General features: G+C 41.4%; 1 long non-coding RNA gene across 4 annotated transcripts in view; it reads right to left on the bottom strand.

The window, feature by feature from the left end:
* Positions 1-9,529: 9,529 nt before the first annotated feature.
* The window catches only part of LOC131809762 (uncharacterized), a 39,242-nt gene continuing 29,995 nt past the window's right edge, over positions 9,530-18,776 (bottom strand). For 2 of the 4 annotated variants that reach the window (XR_009345282.1, XR_009345281.1), the window contains 4 exons: positions 17,167-17,222; positions 12,316-12,472; positions 11,525-11,670; positions 9,530-11,002 (listed from right to left, as the gene is read on the bottom strand). This is a non-coding gene — a long non-coding RNA (uncharacterized LOC131809762). Of the gene's footprint in view, positions 11,003-11,524; positions 11,671-12,315; positions 12,473-15,492; positions 15,577-17,166; positions 17,223-18,776 lie in introns of all 4 variants that reach the window. The other 2 variants (XR_009345283.1, XR_009345284.1) reach the window with 2 other exon arrangements.

Below are 18,776 nucleotides of genomic sequence, written 5' to 3'. Positions count from 1 at the left end.
GATGGAACAGGCTCCCAGGTCCCCTTCAAAAGAGGGACTCAAGTGTGGAGATGTGACCAGGGTATTCCCCAAATGCATTTCCTAGAATACCAGAAATAGCAAAGAGGTTTCTTCTCCTAAGGTATTTCCAACTGATTGATGGTGGTAGCTACCTCCACTTCTGTGGGAAAATTGCTCACGTGGAAGGTCAGAGAGAAATACTGTTGTTCTTGAGACATCTCTCTAAACCTTAATGTTTGTGAATCCATGACCTTGTATATTTTATTCAACCCAGAACACTTGGGTAAAGCTAACTTCAATGCTCCCATCAATGTTAGGCCAAGAATGGAGACTAAGTTCACCAGAGTTCATCTCCATGTTTAGCCAGACCAACCTGCAACTCTCCTGCTTTCAGGAGAATTTTCTACCCTAATTGGGACAGTTGTTTGAAACACATCATCATTTAATTCTGATTAAATCTGTAGTTGTGGGGGTTTTGAGGGTTCTTTGTTTTTTGTTTTGTTTTGTTTTGTTTTGTTTCAGTTTGGGGCTTAGATACTGTCTCTATAATATCCAACCCTACTGGGCAATGCTGGATGTCAGATTCACAGCACTTACAGACATCTGTGGGGAGAGAACTCTGAATAAATCTGTCTAAATAGTAATGATGAATTACATTACTTCATAGTGATGTTAACCTTTGGAGGCAAAAGTCCAGACAGGTTGAGGAATGGAAAATGAGGACATAAGTGGGGGGACAATTCCATTAGCTGTAATCAAAAGAAAAGGCCAAAAGGGGATTAAAATCTATAGCATGTTCAAAAAGGGCAGAGACTAAACCACTCCAACTTTGAAGAGGAAGGATTAAATATTTGCCATTGTTTCCTGTTTCTTCCACCAAAAGAGTTTATTAATTTACACTTAACACTCTGCCTGCCTCACTTAGCAAGAGTTTTTAAAATGAATGATAGCCTTACTTATTTAAAACCAAGGAAAAAATAATCTGCCAGTACAGTTCCCATCTCCTCTAACTCTTATTTTATATTTATTTAGATCAGGGATTTTAAGCCAGGAGGTCCAAACACTCCATTTTTAAAAATACAATCCAGAAGATCGCTACAACTTTATTAGAATTTTAGATTATACGCACACACACACACACACACACACACACATATATATATATGTGTATATATATATATACATATATATATATATATTTTTTTTCTCTCTCCCAGGTCAAGTGATTCAAAGTTGTATACCACTCTTGTTCAACATAGTATTAGAAGTCCTAGCAACAGCAATCAGACAACAAAGAGAAATAAGAGGTATCCAAATAGGCAATGAAGAGGTCAAACTCTCTCTCTTCCCAGATGACATGATACTTTATATGGAAAACCTAAAAGACTCCACCCCCAAACTACTAGAACTCATACAGTAGTTCAGTAATGTGGCAGGATACAAAGTCAATGTACAGAAATCAGTTGCTTTCTTATACACTAACAATGAAAATACAGAAAGGGAAATTAGAGAATCAATTCCATTTACTATAACACCAAGAACCATAAGATACCTGGGAATAAACCTAACCAAAGAGGTAAAGGATCTGTACTCGAGGAACTACAGAACACTCATGAAAGAAATTGAAGAAGACACAAAAAGATGGAAGACCATTCCATGCTCTTGGATCGGAAGAATAAACATTGTTAAAATGTCTATGCTGCCTAGAGCAATCTATACTTTTAATGCCATTCCGATCAAAATTCCACCAGTATTTTTCAAAGAGCTGGAGCAAATAATCCTAAAATTTGTATGAATCAGAAGAGACCCCGAATTGCTAAGGTGATGTTGTTTAAGATTATTAAAAAAGAATCTCTGATTACACTTCTAGAAAAAAATATTAAGAATTCCAGATGGACAACCTCACTTTTAACGTATCCTCTTTTCTTGATTCAGGTATTCAACAAATATGGAGCCACATGCTAAACACTATTCTAGCTATTTTTACTAAATGCTTCCTCATTTAACCCTCCTTAGAGATAGGGAACATTGCCTGCTTCTCATCTTTTTCTTTCTTATAGAAAACAGACTGAGCATTTGAATAAAAATCATTGTCACCATCTACTGAGTACCTCTGAGATGCTCATGGTTTTTACATTCATTTAATCTTACAATAGTCCTATGAAGTAAATGTTATTCTTTGCCCATTTGTACAATGATAAAGTAAATCATCTAGGAAGTTTTAACTTGTCCGGGGATATTTAAGTTGGTATACGACACATGGGTTTGAGCCCAGGCTTAATTTCCAATCCAGTTCATTGGTCACTACACCCCACTGTTCTTTCTTGATAGCCCGTAGTACTTGCTCATGTGAACCCTTGACCCTGAGCGTTAGAACATAACCAACTAGCAGGGGTTCCACGGGTGTTCGATTTCTGACTGACCTCACCTATTAAGCAGTCTTGTCGGCTTCCCTTCCATGGATGCACACTTTCAGAAGAGGAAATATGTGTCACCAAATGGGAGCAACATAAAAACCTCCTATAACTTTCCACCTCTGGAAATTGTTCCCACGCCACCCAAAGTTGTATCTACAAGTGCTTGTGTGTTTCCTGTGAGACTCTCTCACAAGAGAATCATCTTCTGCCTTACTGGAACCCAAAGGAGCTCTGTCACTAGGAGGGGGATGGCTCCTCTGGGTGCAGATCAAAAAGATAACAACTAGGGACTGATGCTATCACAAAGAAGATATCCTCTTTCCCATATTTCTGATCCTCCAAGGCTCCACACAAAACCCCCTTCTCTGAGAAACCTGGACACTGGATGTCATTAACACTCGCAGGCAGCACCCCATCACAGTCAGAACAGCCAGTGACAAGGGAGGTATGAAACATTTAATGTAACAATCTCTCCCCCACTCATGCATGCAAGCTTTTATTGGCCTCTCTGTGACGTTCCAGACACTTCTGAGATGGAGTAGGTATAGTTCCTCCTCAGGAGTGTTGGAGGGGGCATTTGTGACTTCATAGTTACAGTAACTGTGTATGAAGAGCTAAAATAGTGGTATTTTTCAAGGAATATGAAAGCATAGAAGAGGTAGCAACAAGTCCTCCTGGGGGTGTTCAGAAAATCTTCACAGAGGAAGTCACATTTCAGTGTGGTTCTGAAAGAAGCATAGAAATTTTCTGAGAGGAAAAAAGAAGGGGGGGATAAATGTATTCCAGAAGGGTCCGGCACAGAGGTAGAGCAATTACAATGTGTTGTCTGTGGGCAGACACCATGACTTTCAGTTTGACTGCAATGGAGAGGTCCAAGACGCCTGAGTCTGAGTCTGGTGTGAGACTGTGAAAACCTTCTGTGCAGGTTCAAGGTCTTGATGTTCTCTTATTTGTATGACACCACTCTCTTCTCAATTACTTACTATCTTACTGCATTTCCCCCTTATTATATTAGGGGGAAATGGAAGTTTAAAAGGACTCAGGACAGAGAGGAGAAGCAAAGGATTATTTCAGTAACACAGGGTCTAAAGATGGAAACTATTAAACAGAGCTATACCAATAATTTTCAGCTTTAATTAAAGACATGTGGGATAAGGGACTGTGTATACAATGCGAAGAAAACAAATTACATCAAAGAAAATGCTTTGCTCTTTTCTTCCTTAATTTTTCTTTTCTTTTCTTTCTTTTTTTTTTTTTTTTTTTTAACATTTCCAGAAATAGAAGAACTTCAGAGAAGCAACCTGAGATGGGAAGGTATAGTTACTGAGAGTCTGTTCTGTGTTATTATTGCACAACATTGAATTCATTTTAATTCTTAGTTTATAATATACTCTTATCATTTTAATAATGAGTAATCCTCCTCATCATCATTAACAGTAAAATAATCTATTGTTGCACCTTCCATGGAACCTGAGAACTAGGGTATTGGTGCTTACCTGTGTGTTCCTCTTCCCTTCCTCCTCTAGCCTCATCCCAATTAACCACTTTCCAAGCTCTCCAACTTGCAGAGTGAGTTCCCTTCATTTGATGGACGGTATGAAAAAAATGGACAGTTTGCATATGCACACATTTATATTTATTATATTATGAAGACTCAGCCACTCAGGTGCATATAATTTTGGTTAATTCCTTTCCCTGTGCAGTATTTTGTGCTCATATACCACCATGGACTTATCTATTCTGCTGTTGAGGGGCCGGGGTTGGTGGGGGGTGGGACCTGGATTTTTCCCCGGTTACCTACTCAACAAAGAACTCTCTAATTTTTACCCATCTTCAATTTCAAATCTCCCTCCAACTCTGTGAACTGGGTATTATTAGCTTTACTATATAGGTGAGAACATGGAGACTCAGAGAGGGTAAGAAACTTCCTGGCCATTACATGGCCATTCAGGAGCAGGGCCAGAGTTTAACTTTAACCCGATTCTCTGTGAATTCAAAGCCTGCAGTATCACTTCCTCCCTTCCTTGGAGGCCCAGTTTTTCCTCTCCATCCCATGTGTTCAAGGCTCAAGACACTCTCCTCCAGATCACTTTTGGATTTTCTGAGTCTATTTTATGAGTCACTGCTGGGGTGAAGAGGGGATTTCCTGAGCTGCCCCTGCCAGGGGATGTCAAAACAACCTGCTCACCCGAGCAATTCCATGGCTAATAGTCAGCTACACTGAAAACTTTGGGACCAGCCAATTGGGTGGGGCTGCTTTGACCCAGCGATCTACTGGAATGGGTTTCCTCCTTTCCACCATGTGTGTCCTCAAATAGGTAATAATAACAATAATAACCCTTTACTTGGGAACAGAGCTGTACCATTTCCAAAGCTCTCTCTCTGAGTAAGAAAAATAAAGTGTTATTAGCCCCATCTTGCAGATCAGGAAGCCAGGTGTCAGGGAGATAGTGATTCAGCTGGTAAGAGGTGGCTTGGAAAAACGGACTCGGGTGCAGAGCATGTTCTGTTTCTCTATATGCACATCCCCTCCTTAAATGAAATTTATCACACAGTGATAGAGATTTGAGGAGAATCTGAAAACCTGATATTCAGGACATTCCCCAATATAATCTTCACTACTAAGAGTCCCTTTCTTTCCAGAGGAAAAATACCCAGTCAGCTCTCTAACCACATACTGTCTGCAAACCACAGATTTTGCTAAATGACAGCCACAATACAGAAAGAGGCAGGTGACAACATGATGTGGTTTGAAGCTGCCAGGACAGAACCCTCCCTTTCTGTCTCTTTCCATGGTCTGTCACAGATACCGAAGGCTCAGTACTCCTGCACTGGTGGGTTGTTATTTCCACCTCAAAAGTGTGAACTCTAGCGTAGGTCGCATTAAGAAAAGTTACTGACAACTTAGACCTAACATTAGCTGTGTGTTCTTTCAATATCATACCAGGACATTGTCCAACAGGCTTACCCTAGGATTATTTAATTTTCTACTGTTTAGTACATCATGTACTATGATGTCTATATGTTGGTGAAGAAACACCAACATATAGACTCGTTTTTCAAGCCAGATGAAAATGATATTTGTTTGGAAGAAAAATAACCCCAAAGATTACGGTTTTAGTGCCCTGCCGGACATTAACCAGTTTTGTCTTATTTGGACATTTGTTTCTTTGGCACACATAAATACTTTCCACCTGACATGGGTTTTTTTTGAATGATTTTTACTAATCTGTTGGTTTTCTCATTAAGGATTTCGATTAATCTTATATATGTGTTCACTTTATAATTGCTTATATTTTTAAGAAATTATACTTAGACAAGCCTAATGTTTAATGCCAAAATGAGAGTTTCCAGTCATTGCTACCGCATAACAAATCATCCTAAAATTAGTGATGTAAAATAGCATCCATTTCATTTACTCACCATGTGGGTTGGGACTTTGGGAAGGGTTTGCTGGGAAGTTTTTATCTGGGGTCTCTCGTATGGTCACAGTCAGCTATCTGCTGCAGTTGTGGGCATCCATAGCCTCCACTGGGCTGGATGTCCAAGATGGCTCATTCTCATGGGTGCAGTTGATGCTGGTTGCTTCCTAGCAGCTCAGTCGGCCTATCAATAACTTCTAGAGCATGTTAGTCTCAGGGAGTCAGCCTTCTTACACAGTGGCTGGCTTATCTCAGGACAAGCATCCCAAGAAAATCAGGTAGAGCTGCATAGCTGTTACTGACCTAGCCTGGGAAGTGCACAGTAGCACTCCTGTGACACCTGACTGGTTCAAATAGAGCCATGGAGAAAGAACACACACCCCACCTCTTTTGGGGAAGAGTATCAAAGAATTTTTGGACTATGTTTAAAAAAGTCACATGAGAGAACCACTTTGAACCTTACAGTGGGGAGGAATACACACATCTGAGTTATTACAGTATCAAAAAGATAGTTGGGGACAGATAGAGAGGGCAAGAGGAGGTAGGAGCTCGGGGTAAGGGAGTCAAAAAGTAGAGTTTGTACCACTAGAGGTTAAGAAGTGATTGGAGCCTTGGTTCGTTCAGTATCATGGGAGGGGGAGGGAAGAGGCACATATTAGAAGTAAATCAAATTAAAAATTGAAAAGATTTAGTAGCTGATTAGCTAAGGCTTGCCCTATTAGCTCTGTAATAAAGAGTCTGACCCCATTTTCATTATTATTTTTAAAAAGTATTTGGCTGCTGACAGCTTTTAAGCCTCACCCTGCCTCTGCTCCTTCTTCCCCACAACCGGGGAAGCTGATAAGAAAGCCCAGTACTCCCTCCTTTGGCACCATGGGAAGTTTAAACCAAGTATGGAAACTCTCCCCCCAGCCCCATCTGACCACCATAAAAACCCCAGCCAACTCTCCTGTCCCTGCTCTCTCATGCCATTTTTGGATGGGCTTGGAAGCCACCCTGCTCTCCCCAGAAAGCCTCATTGTGAGAATAAGAGACCTTTTATAATTACTCCCTTAGCACATGAATGCCGTCATCTTCTCTACAGGCCAGCCACAGTCTGTGTGGGCACCTTTAGAGTGACAATGATGAGTTCCCAGTCATACCTTATGTATGCATTTTGGTTTCTGAATAGAAAAATAATAATAGTATTTATTGCCTTCTATACGCTACGCACCGTGCTGACACTTCTATTTGTACTCCTTTAACCCTCACAAGAGACCTCTGAAGTGGTACTGTTATTATCCCCACTTTACAGATGGGAAAATGGGTCCGAGGAGAGCAACCAGTGGAGGGGAAGGATTGACCAAGATAGCTCCCTCCCCGAGACTCGAAGTGTAATGAAGTTGGTGGCCCCACTGATTAAGAGAAACTTCCACTTCTATGGGAAGTTTTGCTCAGTTTCAGGCAGGTTTAATTTCTGATGAAAGAGAGTATACAAATTAAGACATCCTTTGGCATTTAGAGATGGGAGTGTATTCAATAGAAAATATATTGGGCTCCAATTAAGTGCCAGACGCTAGATAGGTCTCCAACAGAGCTCTAGTAAAGGACCAGAGTCACCAACATCCTGGATGCTGGAGGTAAGATGCCAAGAGAAGGAGAGAAGCCAAGGGTTATGAGCTCACATTTAGAGCATGGGAGAAAGAGGAAGAGCCAGCTAACCAGACAGAGAAAGGACAGTCCTCTAAATAGTGGACCCCCTGAGTAGGTGGGTCTGAAAATATTTTTTTAAAAAATTGCACAAAGCCTAGAAACTGGTGGAGTTATTGTCTTCGCCCTCCCTTGCTACTCAAAGAGCTCACTTAGGTGGAGGTAGGAAAATTAGCAGAGGTAGGAAAATTAGCAGAGACCCCAAAGGCTTGGGGATCTGGACTCCCTTTAAAAAGTTCAACTTTGCAATAGGAGAAAGACAACTATCATATAATCCCCCTGATACGAGGAAGTGGAGATGCAACATGGGGAGGGGGGTGTTAAGGGGATAGGAGAAGAATAAATGAAACAAGATGGGGTTGGGAGGGAGACAAACCATAAGTGACTCTTAATCTCACAAAACAAACTGAGGGTTGCTGGGGGGAGGGAGTTTAGGAGAGGGGGGTGGGAGTATGGACATTGGGGAGGGTTTGTGCTATGGTGAGTGCTGTGAAGTGTGTAAACCTGGCGATTCACAGACCTGTACCCCTGGGTATAAAAATACATTATATATTTATTTTTAAAAATAAATAGATAAATTTATCTTTAAAAAAAAAAAAGTTCGACTTTGTTACCTCTTCCCAGTGATCAGAGATGGCCCCAACTGAAGTGTACTGGCCAAAGGACACCAATGGTTACTGAAAAGGGATTCCCCATGAGGAAATCTCTGAACTGATTATCCAGATTTAATATCAGTATTTAGGCAGCGGAAGAGCAAGGGTCATTTCCGTCAAGTGTGTGGCCTGTGATTCCGCTGGTGGGAACACTTTGAGCACAGATAGGAGCACAAAGGTGCAGCAACCTTGGTTGAGAATAACAGTGGAAGAGAGTATGGACCTTCCTTAAAGCTCTGCAGCTTCAAAAGTGTCTAAAACAGCTAGAATGTCACTGAGTCAGGAAGTGAGGGTGAAGGTAACCAGCTAGGACCAGACCATGATGATGACCTCATGCAGCAGTGTCAGAAGCTAGAACCACTGAACATGAAAATGTAACCTTATTATAGCCCAAGTTGATGAAGCAGGTCATGCAGTTAAAAGGAAAAAAAAAAAAAAGGCATAATCTTAACAATCTTGCTACCATTCTTGGAATACTCATTATGCCCATTGTCTCGTAATGTTCCTGATATAGGAAAGGAGCTTAACCTATGGTAACTGATCAATAACATTCTTATTCGTCTCAGTATGTTGTTGCTTCTGATGGTTAAAGCACTAACTTGGACTTAGTGGTCAAAACAGTCCTGGTAGAATAATCAAGTGACGATGCCAACAGCCCCCTGCCTTTCGAATCTCATTGCTCACTGAGAACAGTGCAAGAAGAGCTATTGTTTGAGATAAGGAAGGAAAGGCTGCTGCCAAAGGCATCATCACAACCCCACCGCAAGTGGTGACGATCTTCTTCCTGCAGCTGGAACCTTGACGGGAGAAGGGAGGTAGTCCTCACCCTCTAGGGACCATTATTAACCGGGTCCAGGATTAGCGGCAGGAGGTGGATTTGTTTGCTTCTTTTTACCCTGAACACACAGCCCAACTCTGGGGACTTTGCTAAGGGGAAAAATAATTACTTGTAGATGGGGGCAATCTGGTCAACCTGCGGATTTGGAAGGGGACACTTCCTTCTTGTGGATGTCTGTCCTCCTCTTTCTTATGTTTCTCCTCGGCTTCCCTCTCATACCTCCTCCTCCACATCCTTGACTTCTCTCCATTCTAAACACAAACCCCACATTTCCTATACTCCCGTCCACATGACCTTAGGAACATTTCCTTATCCCACAGATGTACCACCAAGTATGGCTCTATTGTGTAAGCAGTTTTGGGAAACCCAGGACACCAGACACCTACCTTTCCTAGAAATTCACAGGGCAACTCACCATGCCCAGGGCTCTGGGAAATCCTGTGGTCAAGGCACCATTTAACTCTTGAACCTGGGGCTTCCTGATCTCCTTTGTTTACAAATGCAATCACATTTAATTACTTTTCCACAATGTTTATTCATATAGCTCAGCACTAGGACTCCCAGGGATTCAGATTAGGACAATCCAGGAAGAGGGGGACAGTACAAGGGCACAAAAGTGTGGGACAATTTTGCTGGATGGGGCAATGTGGAAGGAGTGCTGGGAGACAGTGTTAAAGAATTGTGTTAGGGCTCATGTGCATAAAGAAGAGAAAGTGGGTGCATAAAGAAGAGGCTACTCACAGAGGGCCCTAAAAATTCTAGTCTGAAAGCAAGTAAGGAGGCTGCAAGTGAATTCCATTGTCCTAGCTCGCCGTTGAACCTCATATGCTTCTCTTATATCTGGGGGGTGAATTGGGAGATGGTGATGGATGTGTCCAGCAGGAAAATTAGGGAAGAGACCTGAGTTGTAAGCTAGATATTTTCATGTTATTCTCTTCAGTACTTTCCAGCTTTTGTCTCATTGTAGCACACATGAAATGATCGTATTTTGGTTTTGTACGGCACACTGCAGTAAACAGAGGATGCTTGGTCCAGAAGAGTAGGGATCAGGATCTCAATCATCCCATAAGCCATTTGTGCCCTGATGCGGCTGCGAAGTGCTATTCCAGGTGCTAGGGAGTACCTGAAGAGTTTTAAGCATCTAAGTGATCTGATCAGGGTAGCATCAAGGGCTCTCGTAGGTCTCAGCTGAGACCCAAAAAAAGATCAGGAGCAGCTGGTCCATCTAGTTCCACAAACTTGCCAGCGTCCTCCCACTGCAGGATCTTGGGCATATGTTTTGCTTCTGCCTGGAGTTGTTCCCTTCAGCATCGCTGATCTCCACTTTGTCCTCCTCCTCATCCTTCTGCTCACAGCTCGAATATCACATTTTCAAGGAAACTATCCCTCATTCCTCAAGATCAAGTCTCCTTCATATCTTCATATGTATTTTCTCCCATGTCGCTAATTTTAATTTACAGTTATGCATTCATGTTATTATATAGGTTGCTCCCAGAGAGACCAGATATTTGTCATGCTGCTTCCCCACTCAGAAAAAGCCCCCCCCCAACACTTCTCATAGCCATCCTTCAAGATCATTCTTGGTTCCATTTCCCACCAATCTCTCCAGCTGCAAATAATTTTGCCCTTCTTTTCTGGTATGCTATAAGTATGATTTCTGCACATCTCCAATAACTTTGTAGAACAGACATTTAGGGATGTTTTGCCTACCACTGCTGTTTTCTGGGACTTGCCCCCTGGGTCCCTCAGGTCCTAGTCACTGTGGGACTTGCCAGCTTCATTCTGTGTGACTCCACCTGATGCCCCAGCCCAGAAGAGAGCAGGATGGGTACCTGAACCAATCAGTCCTTTCTCCGGGATTTTAAGGTCTGGGTTAGAAAAGGTTTCATCAACCTGTCTTATATACCAACATTCTAAGATGCTGCACTCTGGAGCTGTGAAGGGCCATGGTTTTGCTTTGTAGAGAACTGGGTCTCCAGTTTTCTGGAAGGAGAAAAATGAAACTCTGCTCAGAGAGAAGCAGGGACAAGACAGTGTCCCATTAGCACTGGTGTCTCTGAGGCCAATTGTTCCTGAACCCCAACTACACCCAACCCTCACTTAGTCTTGGAACTGTGACCTCTCCATGGATGCTTCCAGTCACTTCTATGTGGCTTAATTTGAATGGGTGTTTGCCACTCTGTCACTAAGAATACAAACAAAGTCTTCTGTGTAGATCACTCTTGAGAGCATTTTGGGGTGGTATTCATTGCTTGGATCAAGGACAACCAAGATGGAGAAAGTTAAAACTGCAATGAAGTATCACAGAGTTTAATTTCTCATTTCTAAATTATGTTTATCTGAAGTCTCCACTGGGAGACTTCAGTACAATGGGAAGATTATGGGTTTTGGAATGAGATTTGGGTTTGAGGCCAACTCTATTTTTCTCAAGCAGAAATTGTGAGTCCAGGCAATTGACTGTACTACTTTGAGCCTTATCTGTCAAGTGGAGATGCTAATACCTACCTTAAAGAGTTATTATCACTTGGAATCCTGAGTGATCTATTGGAGGACTTGACACAGAATCCGGCTCAGCACAGGTGCTCGGCATTCCACATGTGACTGGATCTAAGACACCATCAATCATGGCAGAATCACGATTTTATGTACCACTGAGAAAAGAAAAGCTGATTAATCTATGCCATGCAATCGCTTCTATGAGATATTCTGATTTCAGAGCTGTTAAACTACCAAAAAGACCTGTGGCCGAGAATCAATGAAATGCTGCACGTGTATCAAGCATGGTGATGTAGGCAATGATGTCAGGTCCTGGTGATACAGGAGTGAACGAGGCTGAGCTTGCTTCCCAAGGTGCTAGGAGCTAATAACTAATACATTTCAGATTTTCAAAAGGACCCCAGATAACCTTAGATGGTGAGTTTATCACCATTGCAAAGATGTCCAGGATCAAGAAATAAAGCCACATTGGGCGCCTGGGTGGCTCAGTGGTTAAGCCGCTGCCTTCGGCTCAGGTCATGATCTCAGGGTCCTGGGATCGAGTCCCGCATCGGGCTCTCTGCTCAGCAGGGAGCCTGCTTCCTCCTCTCTCTCTCTCTCTCGGCCTGCCTCTCTGCCTACTTGTGATTTCTCTCTGTCAAATAAATAAATAAAATTTAAAAAAAAAAAAAAAAAAAAAAAAAAAAAAAAAAAAAAGCCACAGAGAAATACTAGACTTTAATCCTCTTATATGTTGTTAGATCCTATAGCAGTTATATTTCCATGCTCTGCATACAATCCAAAACAAATTGTCTGCTTACAATTAAAATCCTACTGAGTTTCCAAGAGTCCAGCCCCCAGGGAGCTATTTGAACCCCATGTCTTATCCACAATGACGCCATTCTACTTTTAAGGGACAATTAAGGGGTTTCCTTGTAAGTCAGGCCAAACTTTCTCCAAAATTCATGAAGGAAGTGCCTGGAAAAGAAAACGTTCAAGACTTGTTTTCATACTGTCACTTAAGAAGAACAATTTCCAAAATGGACTGATTAAAAAAAAAAAATCAAATTTGGAAGGCCTGTGCTTTATAGCCCTTTACAGCCTTTTAGTAGAACAGAACAAAGTCCCTTAGGAAACTTAATGTAACAGTAACCAAATGTCCTTGTTAAGCAGCCATTTATTGGTCTATTAAATCTGATCTGAACTGTGATATTTTGTGGTAAATCTTTTCTCCAACATAAATTGCTCAGTATGGGCTTCTTAAGGCGTCTTCCCCTCTGGAGACGGCTTTACATCTCCCAGAAAAGGCAAGGCTCTTTGCATCATCCTGGGCAACTTCTGAAGGAGGGGAAATCTGAAAACATTTTCTTTACCTCACTTGCTTCAGAAGACTTTAAAGCAATTTTGGAAATACTTCAGCCCATTCCTTCATTTTATAGATGAGCAGGACCGACCAACAATTAATTAATAAGTACTTAGTATAGATCAGGCGCTGTCTTAGACCCTGGGAATGCTGAGATAAATAAGAGGTTTTCTCTGCCCTCAAAGCACTACCCATCCAGTAGAGAAGAGAGATCTGTAAGCTCAGTGGTAAATGCTAGACAACCAAGGGAACCCCCTACAAACTAGAGCTGGCACCTGGGAGAGGGAAGGGAAAGGATCTGTATTGGTCAAGTGCATTGCCAGGGTCCCTGCAGGGACCAGGACTCATGCAGATGCTTTAAAAGAAGTGATGAAAGGACTACTTACATAGAGCAGAGCAGAGAAGGGCAGAAAACTGGGTCTGAGGGAGAGGATAAATGTGGGCTAGCCAGCACATCTGCCATTCACAAATCTCTCAAGCAGCCTAGGTGTGCAAGTGTACACTCACATGCATGGGCGCTCACAACCACACCACTTACTTACTTAGCAGACATTTACCAATTACCTATCACGTATATAGTATAAGTAAAAGCTGCTGGAGACAGGGTACTTGGCTTTGGAAGTGCAGGATCAACAAAATGAAGACCATTTTTACCTATATATGGGGCTTCTAGTCTAGTGAGAGATAGATGAATAAAGTAAATAACCCATAAAGCATAATGAGTATTGCATTAGGGAGAGGTCAGGAGGCCTTGGGAGTATACTGGGCAGGGAAGGAGCTAATCCAGTCCAGGGCCCATAGAATGATCCCCTGGGAAGGTGACATTTCAGAGACTTGGTGAGGGACAAAAACCCTACTCACTCACCTACAGGAGTGAGTAGCAGAGAGGAGTGTTTCTGGTGGAATGAACACATGCACAAAGGCCCAGAGGTAACAGTGGGTGTCAAGTTCAAGGGTGTACATCCAGTGTACTTGGAGCATGAAGAGTAAGTGCTGAGAGGTGAAGATGGTGTGACAGATTGTTTGGGGCCAGATTTTGAAGACTAAAGATAATGAGGAATCATGCAAAATCTTTTTTTTTTTTTTTTTTGAAAGCGAAGGTCAAGCAAAGCTTTATTTCGCGCCAAGAATCAAGAATCTAACAACGTTTGGGGCCGCACCTCTTACAAGAGAGGGCGACCCTTCTCGGTTTCACAGGCTAGCTTTTAAGGGCAAAGGCCATGCGGTCGGCCTGGCCACGCACAGGTGGCCAATGAGATTGTAACACACACAGAAAACTCCATAGTGATGCTAGGTGACCAGTTGAGTTACAATTTACCCTAGTAGACATTTGAACCAGCCTATTACACCTTGATTGGGATTGGCGCCAAAAGGGCTCCAAAAGGGCGGGGCCCATACTCCTTGGTAACCAGGGAGACAGTATGCTTGCCCCCCACTGATCGGATGTCTCCACTTGGCCTGACCCACCTTTTTTTTTTTAGGTCGTAAGGTCTATTTTTAATTTTTTTTCATTTATTTATTTTCAGCATAACAGTATCATTATTTTTTCACCACACCCAGTGCTCCATGCAATCTGTGCCCTCTATAATACCCACCACCTGGTTCCCCCAACCTCCCACCACCCCCTCCACTTCAAACCCCTCAGATTGTTTTTCAGAGTCCATAGTCTCTCATGATTCACCTCCCCTTCCAATTTACCCCAACCCCCTTCTCTCTAACTCCCCATGTCCTCTATGCTTTTTGTTATGCTCCACAAATAAGTGAAACCATATGATAATTGACTCTCTCTCCTTGACTTATTTCACTCAGCATAATCTCTTCCAGAAAGGACGAATACCCAATTTTTGTAGCAACATGCAAAATCTTTGATTAGGATTTGCAGATTTGAAGAGTCATACTCAGGATGTGTTTTTCTCTCAGTCATCCTGATTTAAGGGCATATGGACATGGTAGCACTCAAGATGAGTCCTACGGCCAGTAGGAGCTAGTCAACTAATAACCATTGAGGATGGTGGTACTGGTCAAAGGAAGAGCATGTTCAAGGGTTGGGAAACAAAAGAAAGCAGAGCAGGACCCAGGAATTTGGCGAGTCATGAATTGGTAGAACAGGTGAGAGATGGTGTTCTATCTCATGCACCCTGAATTTCTGGGTCACCAACCCTCTTACCACCACTATGCTCATATGCCTTCATTTCTCTTAGGTAAATACTTGGAATTGGAATGGCTGAGCCCAGGGGTGGGCGTAAGTTATCTGTGTCTTTGCTTGTGCTCATTCCTCTGTCTGGAATCCCCTTTCCCACCATCTAAGAAAGTTCCTCGGCAGCAGTTGTGGAAATATTAAGAGTGCCAGGGCAAGAATTGGACCGCCAGCAGTAGCTGAAGTTGGAGCGAGATGGGGGAAGCACAAGGAGAAGGGCTCAGAAAGGACAAGCACTGAAGGAGTGATGACAGTAATTTCAAGAGAGAATCTTTAAAATGAGGAGCTTACAAAGCAGTTGAGTTTTAAGTCATGATAGGGCCATTAAGTCAGGGTCATTCTGTGCTTCCCTTAAAGCTGCAAGTCTTGGTGCTTGTTGCCAAACCAAATGATTTGTTCATTCCCATTAATATTCAGTAATATGCGAACACGGCCTACTTTGTTATCACCTGCTGGGTCCTCTCTCAGACCTGTGATTCCAAATGTAGACTGGTACAAATCATTTGAGAGAAACTTTGTGACCTGTATGTAAGAATTTTCAAAATGTCAATATCTTTAATCCAGGAATTTCACTAATATTTTTTAAAAAATATTTTATTTATTTATTCAACAGACAGAGATCACAAACAGGCAGAGAAACAGGCAGAGAGAGAGAGAGAGAGGAGGAAGAAGGCTCCCTGCCGAGCAGAGAGCCCGAAGCAGGGCTCGATCCCAGAACCCTGGGACCATGACCTGAGCCGAAGGCAGAGGCTTTAACCCACTGAGCCACCCAGGCGCCCCCAGGAATTTCACCAATAATAATAGCTAATGCAACTGTGGTAGTTAATTTTATGTGTCAACCTGACTGGGCCATCAGGTGCTCAGATATTTGATCAAATACTACTCTGGGTTTTTCTGTGAGGATGTTTTTGGATGAGATTAACATTTAAATGAACAGGCAGAGGAAAGTGGATTTTCCTCCCTCGTGTTGGTGGGCCACATCCAATCAGTTGAAGGGGTGAATACTACAAAAGCCTGACCCTCCTCTAAATTACAGAAAGCTCCTGCCTAACTGCCTTTGAGTTGGGGCATCATTTTTTCCCCCTGCCTTTGGACTTGAACTGAAACATCTGTTTTTCCTGGGTCTTGAACCTCCTAGTGTTTGGGCAGAAACTATCCCATTGGCTCTTCTGGGGCTCAAACTTGTACACTGCAGGTCTTAGGGCTTGTCAGCCACCACAACTGCATGAGCCAATTCCTTAAAATCAATCAATCCATCCATCAATCAATCCAGCTTCTATGGTTTTGTTTCTCTGGACAACCCTAACACAGCAGCAAATATTTACCAGATACAGGCAATATTTTAAGTGTAATAGGACAGTTACAACTCATTAAACCCCCTATTATTTCCATTATTGATGAGCATAAAAGTAAGAAAATAGAATTGACATGCCATGCTCACACCTGGCATGCCAGCTCTAGAAATACAGAGTTGGAGTTTAAACGGAGGCAGTCTGACTTCAGAATCAGCGTGCTTAACACAGTAACACATGGCCTCTCCAATCTATGTAGACAGTTTATGTGGGTTAAGATCTCTGCACAAAGATATGCACTGTCATATTACTTATCCTAGGGAATATTTTGATACTTTTCAAAGGCACAAAACTTTTCAAAGACGTACACATCTTAAGTGTTTAGTTCAACAAATTTTTTCATATGTATGTAGACCCATGTAACCACCACCCAGATCAAACTACAGACATTTCCAATTCTCCAGCCATTTCCTGCTTGCCTCTTCCTTGTCAATATCCCATATGCAGAGGTAATCACTAATCCAATTTCCATCAACATCATTTTGCCTCTTCAAGAATATCATATAAATAGAACCATACAGTAAGTGTATCTGGTGACTGCTTTTCATTATGCTTAAAGTTCATAAAGTTCATCCATTTTTTGGTATGTGTACTCAATAGTTTGTTCATTCTTATTACTGTGTGCTGTTCTACCAAAGACATTCTTCACAATTTACCAATCCGTTCTCCTCTTGGTGGACAATTGTGTCATTTCCAGTTTGGGACTGTTATGAACAAGTTGTTATAAATGTTTTTTTACGTGTCTTTAATGGATACGTACCTTCATTTCTCTTAAGTAAATGCCAGTAAATTCCTGCTTCACTGTCTTAATTTATGCTGAAAAACAGTTTTCCGAAGTGCTTTAATTAGTTTACAATGTCACCACTAATGTATGAAAGTTCTAGTTGCCCTACATCCTTGATAGCACTTGATATAGCCAGTCTGATTAATTTTAACTGTTCTGGTGAGTCTATAGTGATATTGTGGCTTATCTTGAATTTCTCCTATAGCTAATGAAATCAAACATTTTTTCATGAGTTTAGCCATTTGAACAGCCTCTTTTGTGTAGTACTCATTTAAGTATTTTTGCTTTTGAAAAAATCAGGTTGTTTGTATTTTTCTTATTGATTTTTAGAAGCAATTCTTTACATATTACAGGTCTGAATTATCTGTCGGATATATGTATTACACAAAATGCCTTCTAGTCTGAAGCTTGCCTGATTACTTTTTAATGAACAGAAATTCTTAACATTAATATAATCCATTTTATTATTTTTTTTTTCTAAGCTAAGTTCTTGTTGTGTTCTTTCATATATCAAAGTCAGGAAGATATTCTTCAATAAATTTTGCTAGAAGCTTGTTTGTTTTAGTCCTCACATTAGGTTTTTAAAGCACTTTGAATTAGTTTTTGTGCATGCTGTGAGGTATAGAACAAGGTTCATTTATTCCACATGGATATTTAATTTTCCCTGCACCATTTATGGAAAAAATTATCTTTTTCCTACTGAATTTCAGGGTTACAAATCAAAAGACCCTATATGTGGGGATCTATTTCTGGACTCTATATTCTGTTTCACTTGGTCTATTTTTATAACTTAATTTTCAGCACCAATATTGTGCTGCCTTAATTATCATAACTTTGTAATGAGTATTGAAATTTGCTGAAATCCATCAGCTTTGTTCTTCTTTTATTTATTTGTTATTTTTTTTTAAGATTTTATTTATTTATTTGACAGAGAGAAATCACAAGTAGATGGAGAGGCAGGCAGAGAGAGAGAGGAAAGCAGGCTCCCTGCTGAGCAGAGAGCCTGATGCGGGACTCGATCCCAGGACCCTGAGATCATGACCTGAGCCGAAGGCAGCGGCTTAACCCACTGAGCCACCCAGGTGCCCCCTTGTTCTTCTTTTAAACATTGCTTCAATGGATACATTTTTAATTTTCAATACCAAAACAATAAAGAAATGGCATAAATCATATTAAAGCCATAAAAATGCAGTATTATGCATCCATAAAAATCAAGTTTATAAAATTTTGAATGATGGGGCAAAATACATAAGAAATAATATGGAGTGCAAACAGAAGGACATCTGTATGATCTCAATTATGCAAATAAAAATATAAGAAGACGAGAAAAAGGAAGTATGCTGGAATGTCAACCGTGGCTCTCTCTTTAAAGTGAAATTATTGTTAGGTTTCTGTCATTTGTTTGTTTGTTTGTTTGATCTCAAACCCATTCACCACTTCCTATGATCTTTTTTGTATTGTAACAAGGTAAACCTGCAAACTACATTTTCCATTTCTCACACATTTTGGCTCTTGGTCACTCTGCTTGGACTGGCCAGTGCAAGGCGACAGACAGAGGTTAGGGGTGGGAGGTAGAGAGAAGACAA

This window comes from Mustela lutreola, chromosome 10 (assembly GCF_030435805.1).
Source record: "Mustela lutreola isolate mMusLut2 chromosome 10, mMusLut2.pri, whole genome shotgun sequence".
In the NCBI taxonomy this organism is placed as follows: Eukaryota; Metazoa; Chordata; class Mammalia; order Carnivora; family Mustelidae; genus Mustela; species Mustela lutreola.
Note: the sequence above shows the minus strand (reverse complement) of the source record. Positions and strands in the feature narration are given on the sequence as shown.